Here is a 13,884-nt window from a genome sequence, read left to right on the forward strand (position 1 = left end):
GACATCATTTAATTAACAATATATATAATGTATATAATGAAGCCTAGATAAAACCAAAAATTTTCTAGATGCAACAGCTATAAATTCTAGTTTTACCTTAAACAACTTGGACAACTTTAAACGACTGCCTGAAACTTAAGTAAAATCGTTTTTAAAATAAGTAAACATTCTAAACTTAATAACTTTATTAAAAGGTAATGAGAAACAAACATTTGATGTACCATGATGAATTGTGTAGTAAAGAGCTATTCTTTGTATGAAACTAGCTTTTCCCCTGCGGTTTCGCCCGAGTTTCTACGGAAATTCTAATATGAATAAGGTGATTCACATTAAAAACACTTTCACATATACAATATTAGTAAAACAAGTATTCAATATTATGTATTCTCTTATATCCAGGCTTCAATCTGGTTAACCTGGAATAAGAAAATCAACAGTTGATACAATAGAACTGAATAAAAATCGTAGATTCATGATAATTCATAAAAATAAAAATTCCTTTCCTTAATAAAGTTATTTATAATATAATTTTTTAAGTTAAGTTATTTTATATCAGCTGAACTATAATAAATCAGCTGAACAATATCCTAACTTTACCTACCGGGTATCTCGTAAAGCTGTATGCTTTAATAGTAGAAATAAGAATATAGGCCCTAACACAAAATAATATTTAACACAGTGTTTATTTTTTCTCAAAATCAGCATGAATATCCCTATGCCACTCCTATTACCTTCCTATGACTATTCCTGTATATTCTACTAATTCTACTATCCTACTAATATTATAAATGTGAAAGTTTGTAAGGATGTGTGTGTGTTTGTTGCTCTTTCACGCAAAAACTACGGAACCTACTGCAATGAAATTTGGTACGTAGACAGCTGGACAAGTGGAATAACATATAGGCAACTTTTTATCCCGATATTCCTAAGAGATACTGACTTACGCGGGTGAAACCGCGGGGCGTAGCTAGTTTAAAATATTTTAGGGCTCAATTCTTTGTTTTTCTTCGAAGGTTCTTTTACCGAACTAATAATACTAGTAGGAAGTTCCAGACTCTCTTTTCACTTTCGTGGTTGAAAATAAGTTTTAATTAATAAACTTATATTATTTCAGTAACCATATGAACATATGCATCGATAAGTCGATAACACAGCACATAAAATGCGTCGCATCGCTATTAAACTAAACAATCATTGCAATCGTTTAATCCCGAAGCATTTCGAACCCCCACTAATCGGTATAGCACTGATATTAGAAAGCGAGATGGGCATATCGCGCCCGCCCGAGTGGGAAGGGGATGGGTGTACGCATAGATGTTGCGTTAGCCACGCCCCCCAAAAGATCAAGCAAAGTCTACACCTCCAGAGACATTCGTGCGCGCGCGCCGATCAAAACGCACGCGTCACGTTGAATTATCTTCAAAAATACGCGCGATGTTACATGTCAAGTGTTGTGTATTGTGATAGATCATTAGTTGTAAGTGACTGATTGACATTATTATATTCTGTGCGATTCTGACACTCGGGATCTGTGGTTTGACACTTTTTTTGACATACTGAGTGAAGTGAGTGTGGATTTTTTGTACACGATCACCAAAGATTAAGGTAAGTCTATTTTTATTTTTTTAATTACAATTGACATTGTCAGTTCAGATGTTGTGTGATTATTTTTTAATATACGCCACAAAATAAAAGTGACGTGGAATGAAAATTCGCTAATTTTTGAGAACAATGCGCGAGCGCAAATGACATTATTGCAAAATAAAATACATTCATATAACGACCGAGGTGTAATAAATATGGTTAAAAAAATAAATTCATAATAACCCTTTTATAAGTAAAGTTATTTCACTAAAAAATATAAAATTGATTTTTCATATAATCAACACAGATACTTAAAATTAAATAACGAAGAATTTAAATTGTACACCATTCATTATATTAAGATTTAAGAGACGATTATGACTCAAATTATATTAACTAACAACCAAACCAACCACAAATAAAACACATTTTATTTACAAAATAACACTAAGTAAAAAGTAAAAGGCATCCGAGATGGAAAACTGTTTATCATACCAATTGACTAACTTAAAATGAAACAAGTAAACACGACCCATATTTTGCAACTTTCGTGTTGATATTCGTGCAAATAAAAGCACCGCTAATGTGACGTCACCACATACCGATATATTTCACAAATAACTCCATATTATGTAACAACTGAAATAACGTACATACGCTAATGAAAATAGTGTAAAGTTCATAGTTCCATCTGCAACTTCCAAACATCGTAATTTTCAATTAGTTATCATCAATATTCAATAGTTACAATATACACTAGCGGTTCGCCCCGGCTTTGTTCGTAGTATATAGTCTAAAACACTAATAGATCAAGTACCTAGCAAACGGTAAAATAAATTTGTAATCGGTCCAGTAGTTTCCAAGATTTGCGTGCGAACATTATCTGCAGTGTTATACTAGTGTTAAGTACAGCTTCTGCTTGCAGTAACACATTCAATATATAAAAACAACAGGTTAATAATTAATACCTTATTATCAGATTATCTTATTTCTTGAAACAATGTCAGATTTAGCAAATACCACCTAAAATGCGATTAGTCAGTTTACCTGCAAAAGACTTCAACGGGAGTCCCTACTCGGAACTAAATGAATAAACTCTCTTAGAGAGTTTACTGTTTATTTTGTAATCTTATAAATTAATCTTAATTTGAAATTATAATTTTGTAGTTTAAATCTGAATTAATTAATGATCCGATTATATTATAGCAACATCGTAATCAATAAAAATTAAGTACAATTAAATTACACACTAACCATTCTTCCCAGCTTTATCTGGGTTTATCAAGATAAAAGCAAAATAAAATATAAAATATGACAGACCCAGATAACGTGGCTGATATTAAAATAATTTTTAAAATCACTTCAGTAGATCTATAGATTACCCCCACAACGTCACAAACTCATATTCATAAACTTCACCTCTTTATAAATTAGAATAAATGATTTTATAACATCTTTATATCCTAAAATATATAAATTCAGTAGCGAATACGTTAATACAATCAGATCGTGTAAATTTAACGTGGCGTAACGTGAAACAAAAAACGACTTGAGATGACGTCTGTTTATATGCAATTATGCAGAACTTATGTTTCTATGAGAAAATACTTAATACTAACATATAATACTACTTTATATAACTTACTACATATCGAACATAGTCAAAACAATCAACATGTACAATGTGTTATGATTACCTATAAGTATCGACAGCTTGCGTACAACTCACTAAATACAATAAAATAGTACTGGGATTTTTTTTTTTTTTATTGTGGGATAGGGAAGCGCTTGACTACCATCTCGCCTGCTGGTAAGCGTAGATGTAGTGTATGATGGATGGATTTAATTAAGTAAGCATACTAAACTACTTACTACCCCTAAATTTTAAATGAACGATTTTTTTTAATAAGATATAATATGCCAAAAAGGATTACATACTATCATTAACAATACATATACAGAGTCTATTATAAAGGTATTAAGTAGACTTAAGCTTAGCGAATGCGAGAAGCGTCTGTATTACGGATTCCAATCCCGTTGACATGTTATTTAACTGTCAACGGATCACACTGTAGCTTTCCTCAAAACTGATAATAGCTAATCTAAAGTAATCCATAAGAATATGGATTATAAGGATAACAATTGAATGTGTCCTAGCTAAACGTCTTAAAATATTTAAAACTATAATTTTAATAGGTATATAATCTGCTAGATTGAATACATAAGCGTTCCTACTTCATAAATAGAATTTTAGAAAAAGGAAATATGAAATATAATGTATTTTTTGACTTGAATCTCAGCATGCTTACTGTACAAATAAAATATTTAGGTCAACATTGCTGCAAAGCGTCCTTAAACCGCCTCTATCACCCAAAAAATCCACAATACCCAAAGGACATGCATACATGACCTCATTTATTACGTTCAATTGAACAATTGACCATTATGTTCATAATATTGCGAGTTTTTAATAACACAATGAAATAAAAGTATTGTATAATCGCGTGGGAAACATTCCCACGGAGCGGAGTGGGCAAAAACTGTCTTTGGAGTCAGGCTTCTGGAATACAATGACGATTGTCTAAAACCTAGATAGGGTTCATTTTGATAATCGCCAGCTATTAAACTGTATTCTATTTTGAGTTTGTGAAATATCTTAGATTTTTGAGATTTGAAACTGATGCATTTACAACTGTTTCATAGATTGATTTTCTTTTTGAACAAAATTTTATATTCTGTATCTTATCGAACTCAACCAACCCGATCGGACCAAACCCAATTTTGGAGACCATTAGCACTTTAAGCAAATTTATAAAGAGATTTTTATTTGTATATATGTATATTTGTAATGATTTCACACAAAATTTAAAAAAATCTTCCCCCAAAAAACTGCCACTGCACTGTACTAAGTACCTACATAGTATGTAACGCGAACGAAACTGAGACGGACAACCAGAATTAAAACAAACAAACATACAACTACAAAGTATCTACAAAACGATTCCTACCGTTTGCATCTCATAGTTGTGTCTATAAACAAAATTTCCACAAGGGTAAATCACTAACAAATTATGTTTAACAAATATTTTATCACATGCACGAGCTATCGTGGCCTAATTCTACCCGATATACACGCGATATTGGATATTAACCCAACAGGAATACGAGGCAAATTCCCATAACGTAATTTGAGCGTTATAAAAAGGTTTTATGTTGACCTCAGCGCGTGACACATTGACAACTTTAACAAAACACTAATTTTCGTCTCTAGACCATCCATCACAGTCAACTTAAAGAGCCTAATTGTTTTCTGTCGTCAAATATCATTAGAGCCGTTATTTTTTTATTATATAACTGATAATTAGGTAATTTGAATACGTAACAATCAGTTAAATTAAGATTTGAATTGTTAAGCATATGAATGTTTTAGAGAGATGAATAGCACAGTTATTAATATAAATATTTTTAACAAAACACTTAATTGTCTTAAATGGCTACACATGAGGCACCAGCTTCCATAGGAAAAGAATCTTCAAAATCGGTTCAACCAATTAAAAGCCCTGCGGTAACAAAGACAAGAAAATTACGGTAGAATCGATAACCCTTTTCTCAGTTGAGAAGAGTCCAGAATAACAAATTTCAAACAGAAGCTGCTAACAAGATAAGGCTCACTAAAAAAAACGTTCTACAAATCACGAGTAATTTCTCACCAGTCGCTTCCTTAGCTTTCATTCGTATACAAGATTCCTTTAAGCCAAAGAAAATAACCTAATAGGAGTCGTACTGTGTTCATAATGCTATGGTATTTTCCGCCAATGGTACAAAAACCAATCATTAACAACACTAGCAAAAAACCACGGCGATCTGTCTCGATATAGTATTTTTAATCGATCTAGTTTATTCAACGGCGAGCGCCATCTATGGAAAATAAAAGGCATTAATTAAGGACGGATGTAACTTATGCCAGAAATAAACTAATTCATGCCCAATTAAAATAAAAATCGTGCAGAATCGGACGCATTCAAATGCGGGACGAGTAAAATTCTTAATTATTATTCTAATTAAATAGTATGGCGTTATAAAATGTCCAAATTGGTATAATACATTGGCATAAAGGCAAACAAACCGTTTAGGGCTTTTTAATCGTGTCTTTCAACATTTTTTTTATTTCTTAAATATAATATTTACAGTGTTTCTTCATAACGAAGATTAAAATATAATATTAAGGTGTTAGATGTAGGTATGTCTACATATAATCGGCATTTTTTGTCTGAATCACGGATGCAAAGAATTTCGATAATTACAAGTACATTTTTTGTTCTGACATTTGAAGATTTATAAAAAAATTATTAGTTTCATCATGGAAACTTTTTCAAACTAATATTTCTTACGATTACCCAATATGAGCCACTTATGCAATATTAATAAATTATACCTACAATACAAGAAAAAAACTCCCATCATATTAAATTAAGGATATATTTGAATGTCATAAACACCTTAATTAATAAATAAGGAACCTTTATTAAAGAAGCATGTATGTACAGAAAAATCCTCAAAACCATAACGTTCCACTTTGTTCGCTAATTTGGTTATAAGCACTTATTAAAAACTAGCTTACCGCCTGCGGCTTCGCCCGCTAGTTAATGTTAAAATATACAGACCGAGGTCCCCCGCATAGTTCCCTTTCCTATAGGTATAACGGGACAAAAATTATTCTATATCCCTTCTCAGGTCTCAAACTGTGTCTGTACCAAATTTCATCTAAATAGATGTAATAATTTAGGCGCGAAAAAGAGACAGACACAGGATTCTAAACCCCTTCCTTTTACACTATAAGTGTGCTAAATTTCGTAGGGCGCGAAATAAGTAACCTAACTAACACAGTTATCGCATCACACATTCATGCTCACATTAGTCGTAAGTTGAAATATCATTCAATATATTTCCATCGTGTCCACTATAATCCACTCCAGTTCCCACGGGTAATGGCTTAGAGCATTATGATCGTGTACCGTTCGCACTTGGCCGATTCGTTTTACTTACAAGAGAAAATATATATATTAAATGCATCGATTTACTCTGACATCGGTTAAATGAGGTAGAAATTGTATTTGTTAATAATGTCGGAGGTAAAGAGTCGGAATAAAATAATTTTAGCACAAAAAATACAATATTTTAAATTGTTTCCAAATGTCAGAATCAGACCAAATACGGTTCACGGGACTCACAGGTAACAAATCCAAAAAAATACATTCTAATTGAGAAACTCCTCCTTTTTTGAAGTCGTTTAAACATTGGTGGAATTTTAAAATCACACAAGCCAGTGCCTCCTTACACATAAAATAAATTAAAAAAATGTAGCTTTAATATTTTTGAATATCTATTATTAATTTTCGATATAAATAGTGATTTAAATGCACACCAGATGTTTCTTGTATTGTATAAATCTATTTATGTATATATATTATACATATGTAAACATTTTTATGCATTTTTGTTTGAAAATTATACAAATAGATTTTATATTAACCAATTTACAATGAAGGTTATGACGATAGTAATTTATTAAACATATATAAAGTATTTTGGAAGTAATTTAACATGTTTAAAATATTGATATTATAATAATTCGTAGGCATTTTTTATTCTATGGTAAAGGTATCTATTGGAATAAGATTTTTGAATATTTCCTCATTTAAAAAAAATACAGTTTTACCGTCATTTGCAAATTATATTGAATGTATAAATGTAGAAAAGAAAGGGATAGATATATTTTTTAATTTTATAAAAGAGAAAAAGAGATATTAAGGTAATAAGTTATATAATCTGTATATGGATATTACAGATTATAAAACTTATCTTAATATAAACAAATTTCTTGTCACATTGCTTGTACGCGTTGGACTCCCTAAATTACTCAACTGATTTTAATCAAATTTGCACACCATGTGCAGTTTGAACCACCTTAAAAGATCGGATAGTTTATATTAAAATTACGATAAATGACTACCCGGGTGAAGACAGGGAAAGATAGGATAGTTTATATTTAAATTACTATAAATGGGGCGGAGGCAGAGCATGCAGCTAGTTTAATTTATGATCTTTAAAATAACATTATTTGAAGCATGTTTTAATACTGATTTCACTTCACTATAAGTGCCTCTCCAGAACAACCTCAACCAAACCTTAAACTCTTCGGTGTTGTTTGAAATGTAACGAATCAAAGACTACAACTTTATTCGGATTCGATCGTGAGCGCAGCTGAGGTTACATTGGCTATTCGGCCTATGTATCGATGGTTTAAGGCCTTTCTGGCTGGGCGATTGCGACAAAACTACGACTGCAGCGACTATATATAATATTAATAATTGTTTTTAGAAAAATCTGAACCGCCTTCAATTTATCAGAATTATACTAATGGGAACAACTGGTAGGTATCAGCTTTCAATTAAATAAGAGTTTTATATTAGTTGAACCATTTAAAAAATTTGAGGTAGGAAACACAAAATAACAGTCGAATTGATATCTTCTCCCTCTCTGATTCTTCTCCTCGCTATTTTTTCGTCGGTTACTTTTTTTTAATTATGAATTTTCTATATACTTAAGGCCATGGTGTGTTCACACACAAAATATTTAATTATATAATTTAATAATTAACTGCAGTGAGAAATAAGAAAATCAGATACCTACTGAATAGTGAGAAAATAAAAAAAAAATATCCGCCACGTTCTTTGCTTTCATTTTACATGTATTTCATATACATACATTATATTTCTATTATAAACCTTCTTTTAAAAATCGGTTAAAAGGAAACAGACATTGTGACGAACTCGAACAAAAAAAATTAACCCAAAATTCGTTGATAATGCGTTTTGTATACCATTGCGTTTCTTCACGACACGTCACGTGCGATTTTGCGTTTTTCCCGTCGCGTCGCAGAACTGTACACTGCCTTATCTCATAGAGAGACGACATTCTTGTTTACGACGCGAAAGCACTTACATTTTATTGGGTTTTCGTGATGTCTCCAATCCATAACCGTCGTTTATCAAACCATAGACGTTTAGTTTACCAAATCCGAAGACTCCAGCGCATGGATAATTTTATAGACTTGTAATGTTTTAATTCGATTCATATATCGTTGTTGTTGAACTTTATATACGTGATTTTAATGAAAAATCATTTGACCTCATAATTCTGCTTTTTTTTAAATTAATTAATCTATTTATGTTGTAATCCTTCTAAGACGATAAATGCGAAAGTCTGTAAGGATGTGTGTGTGTGTTTGTTGCTCTTACACGCAAAAACTGCTAAGCCGATTGCAATGAAATTTGGTACGTAGATAGCTGGACAACTGGAATAGCATAGGTTTCCCCCGCGTAAGTCCTAACCACGTAGGGATATCGGGTATAAAGTTGCCTAAATGTTATTCTAGTTGTCCAGCTGTTTACGTACCAAATTTCATTGCAATCGGTTCAGTAGTTTTTGCGTGAAAGAGTAACAAACATCCAAACATACAACATCTATACTTTCAAATTTTCGCGTTATAACATTAGTAGTATATGATTAAGAAAGGTAGCCATAAAACACACAGACATTTCAATATCTTGTATATTTTTTCAAAGTCGTACTGTAACATTGTCTAGCCATATATCATAATAAATCACATTAACAATAAAACAATCAATTTGTATTTACCGTTTGGATGTATTAAATATAAATGAATATCAGTCATTACATAACGGAATGAGAAATTAATTATTTTCAGTCACTAGTATTAAGTAGCTGACTATCATTCATTACGGTATCATTTAACTTCTATTAATTTTAATTAACTTGGACCTTATATTTATTGTATGGTACAAGTAATTGGCCGTAGCGGTGCTAGAATAGATTTATGTATTTTCGAATCAAATTAAAGCATTATTTAGTAATTAATATTTCTTTTATAATAGCAATAACACGTGCTAATAAATTTTAATGAAAAAGAAATTTCAATTTATCGGATGTTTCATATTAATGTAAGATGGAAATTGCATAACCGTAGGTACTTATTATATTTTAGATCTATTTTAATTTCTTCCCATCCCATTCCTTCGCTCCTGTTGCATATTCCTTATTCCGTATACCTTTCCATATTCATTATTCTTTTGAAGGGGGCAGCCAATTCACAGCGGCACTACCTCTGCAAATTCATAGGCGGTGGTGATCGCTTACCATCAGACGAACCACTCAATTGCCCGCAATGACATAAAAAAAAATTCAGTTTGAATTTGATCGGCGATCAACCAAAAGCTCAAAACTCACAACACACGAAGACGATTTCTATCAATCGGTTCGCATGACCCCTTACAACATACGATCTCTAATTACACGCCACGACATCAACGCAAACAAACTTACCGCTGCCGTCGCCGAAATTACAACACGAACAAACGTACGTCCCAAAACTGAGCTCAATTTATTTCACCGGCCGCAAAAAAACGATTGCAAGTGTTGATATTTAATTTGTCAATGTTGCGATGACAGGTTGTTATTATGCGTGCCTTTTTTGAGAAATCCTCTGCTGAGTGGTGTAACGGAGCCTGATTTAAATGTCAAGTAGCTACGGTTCGGAGAAGCGGTGTTGATTTTTAGCGTATATAATAATCGAAATTACAATGCATTTTGTTACACGAGATGTTTGTTATATGTTTGTGCAATAATTTGCGAGGATATCGTTTGACGTTATGTCATATATACTTTGAAGCTCAAGTCCACAAGCCATTTTGATGATAGCTTCTAGCATGTGTCCCCGCTCGTGCTCTCCTTATTTAAAATGTTACTTAAGATTTAAATTTCGAAAACAAATTTTGATTTAGATGCAAACAGTTCTATGTTCTTTTCCGACTTAAATGGTTCAAGTGGTCAGGAAATTTCTCTAAATATGTTTTTTGGCTTTAACCGAAAAAAGGTCGAGTGAAGATTTTTGAGTTGAAATTAAAATTTATTTCCAATTCATTTCCGTGGAAATTTAATTCTGAGCCTTATCTTAACACATATTTAAGCATTTATATATACGAATTAAGGTACTAATATATGAACTGTGATTGATGAATTAATTCCACTTTATTATAAGAGGACACTTCCTACATTATAATATATGTATATTCTATTTAAACACTGATAAAATAACAGCCATGTCCCATAAAATTATTGCCCTTTTACCGGCGCCGTTAAGTCTCCGTATACAAATTGTTTACAATGCACGATAAAACTTTAATTATATATATCGTAGCCAATTTAAATGCAGTGGTTTTAAGCTACGATCTTATCATGCGGGATATTATCGACTTTGAATAAGCATAATTAGAATATTTAATTTGCTATTTTATGACGGTTCATACATAATAAATCTACAAAATAATTTATACTTAAATGACAAGATAGATCACTTATGCAGACTTAATTACGTGCAGGAAAACCTTTAGTCTCAAAATGTTGAATATAATTAATTTAAAAGGTAAATTTTAGTAATGGCTCCTCGTATAATATATTTCTCGTATACAATTTAAATTGTTAACACCAAAATCTGACGCGCGTTTACACTGTACCACCGAAATATCGTGTCGTAAACGATTTATCGCATGTAAAAGTCCACGCACGTAATAAGTAGCCATAACTCGGTTGACATTTGCTATAGAATTTTGATTTTACGACCGTCGCGTCGTTCATTGCGTGATTGATTTTCACAAATAACACCTGAACACATTGTACTGTCAATCTTTTAAGATAATGCTTATGTTCTGAGTGATTTCTATTTTGTGTATCCGTTTATTGATTGTGAAATTTGCGCGTCGCTATGTTACAAAATGTATTACGTGTTCTCGTATCGGATGGTGTGAGAGGTTTTATGTCTTAGTACTTATCTAATTGATTGATAATAAAGTATAATCTCATGGCAATAATTGGGTAATTTTTATGATATATTGAATAAGCTATTTTCTCCCTTATATTAAGTATGAAATTAAAATAACATTGTTTAATCCCTACTAATATTATAAATGCGAAAGTAACTCTGTCTGTCTGTCTGTTACGCTTTCACGCCTAAACCACTGAACCGATTTTGATAAAATTTGGTATGACGATAAACCTGAACTTGGGAAAGGACATACAATACTTTTTATTGATTGTCTTTTACATGGGGTTGAAATAGGGGATGAAAGTTTTTATGGAAGTTCCTTATTGTCAAACATAAAATCATGTAAGATTCTTTCGCACCTAAACCACTTAACCAATTTTGACAAATAGTCCAACCTTGGGAAAACCTATAGGCCATACCATGTCGCGCGATATAGCCGAATTCCAAGCAGTCGAATCCGCGGGTGGAAAGCTAGTATACTATAAAGGCGCGTCGATTTAGATTGTCTCTCTCTTCAGATAAATTATTTTATCAACAATTTAGCCTACAATAAAACTATTTGCGAAATAATGAAGACAAACCTCGATTACTACACTAATCTGTTGTACCATAACACAAATAATAATAAATATTCTTCATAAAGTAATCCACTTTTTTCCTATGAAACAATCGTTGAGCAGAAAATGCACTAATTAACTAAACAATGCTGTAATTATGCGCACGCGACGCAACCGACACGGCGGCGATGCGACTTCAAGATCAAGGTGTTTTACTGTTGCGGAAAAAAATTAATATTGAGTGGTGTGGTTTTATGGAATTCCCTTATGTGGTTTACCGTTTAGGTGATGCTTTGGAATTCCCTTTTTTGTTCGTATAATTTAACAGACACTAAGCAGATAAATATTAAAAACAGTTAAACTCCAGATTAATCAAAGCCATACTAGTTTTTGTTATGTCATAAAATTTATAAAAATACAATTTCTATGAAGTATAAGTAAAAATATAAGCAACGGTTTTTTTATAACATAACATAGTTAATCTAACTAAGCATGCACATAAATCCTTTTAATTTCAAAACCACTGAACTTGATAATTTTTTTCCAAGCGACGTTACGGTGCCGACGCGTGCGCAGCCCGTGGATAATTGCGATACCAAGATCAAGGTTGCGTCGTGCGGTCTAAATTACATAATATAGCGATATTTAAACAATTTTATATGAAATTTAGGTACAAAAAACTCAAACTACTTTTTATTGATAATCTATGGTACTAGTACAGGAAATATTATGTCATAACATACAAACGTATGAAATCTATTATATACTTTATTATTTTTAATATTTATGTACGGTTTTAACAAAATATCTAATTAAAAGTAAAGAACTATATACTAAATTGCATAAAATGTAAAAAAACTAAAGGTGTGAAAAACAAACAGGCACTTGTAAATAATAAAAAAAAAACTATTTGGACTTCGACAAGAATTAGCAGAATAGAAGCGCTAAACGCTGTACTAATATTTACCTAAGAAAGAAAAAGAAGAAGCTAAGAAGCGCTACAGCGCTTTTCATTTTATCAATAGGATAGCCGATTATAACTCCTTGCTTGACAACTGTTGACTCATATATTGGTATTTTTTATGTGACTTTGAACTTAAATAGTTGAACTTAAGGGTTAACCTTTTCTTCTATTATATGAAAGACCCATAGATTATTCTGGCTAATAAAATAGGAATAAATATAAACAAAATCTTATGAATTGCGCCACAATGGCGTCGGGCCCGTGAGAACTAGAGCGGCAACTTTTTACTCTTTCTTATTGCATATTACTTAACACACGTGCTATATTTGAGATTAGTGTAAAGGTCAAACGTTTTTCAAAGGTCACCTTTGAAAATTTTAAAATTAGCTCTTCGCGTTTATCGCTTACGTAACTGACAAATTATAAATATGAACATGCGAAATTACAGGTGATTACTGCTTCAATTACCTGAAACTAATCTAATCATATTGTTTTATGTAAGATTGTAAACATGAATAATATGTGTAAATGGAAAATGAAATAATTCTGTATGTATAAAAGTTTCTAGTCACAATATTAGTTACCATACTCCTCCGAAATGGCTGGACTCATGAAATTTTGTGTGCATATCGGGTAGGTCTGAGAAACGGTCAACGTCTATTTTTCATATACCCTTAATGATAACAGTAAGTTACAACAGCGTTTTATGGGTCAGCTTATTAATTTATAATAACAGATGTACAGAAAAAAACACATTTTTTTTGTACATTTATGTATGCTAAATTGCATTGCATGCATTATTCTGAAATCTAGAAACATCATCATTACGTAATAAAATCATGTCAACCGGTTGAAAATGAAAAAAATACCTTTAG

At 31.7% G+C, this 13,884-nt stretch overlaps 1 protein-coding gene across 1 annotated transcript in view; it reads left to right on the top strand.

Moving 5' to 3' along the window:
• The first annotated feature begins 1,351 nt into the window (after nt 1–1,351).
• The window catches only part of LOC119840902 (knirps-related protein-like), a 54,356-nt gene continuing 41,823 nt past the window's right edge, over nt 1,352–13,884 (top strand). The window contains exon 1 of the mRNA XM_038367677.1: nt 1,352–1,605. The gene's annotated coding sequence lies outside the window, so the exon portion shown is untranslated. The remainder of the gene's footprint in view (nt 1,606–13,884) is intronic.

This window comes from Zerene cesonia, chromosome 7 (genome assembly GCF_012273895.1).
Source record: "Zerene cesonia ecotype Mississippi chromosome 7, Zerene_cesonia_1.1, whole genome shotgun sequence".
Classification (NCBI taxonomy): domain Eukaryota; kingdom Metazoa; phylum Arthropoda; class Insecta; order Lepidoptera; family Pieridae; genus Zerene; species Zerene cesonia.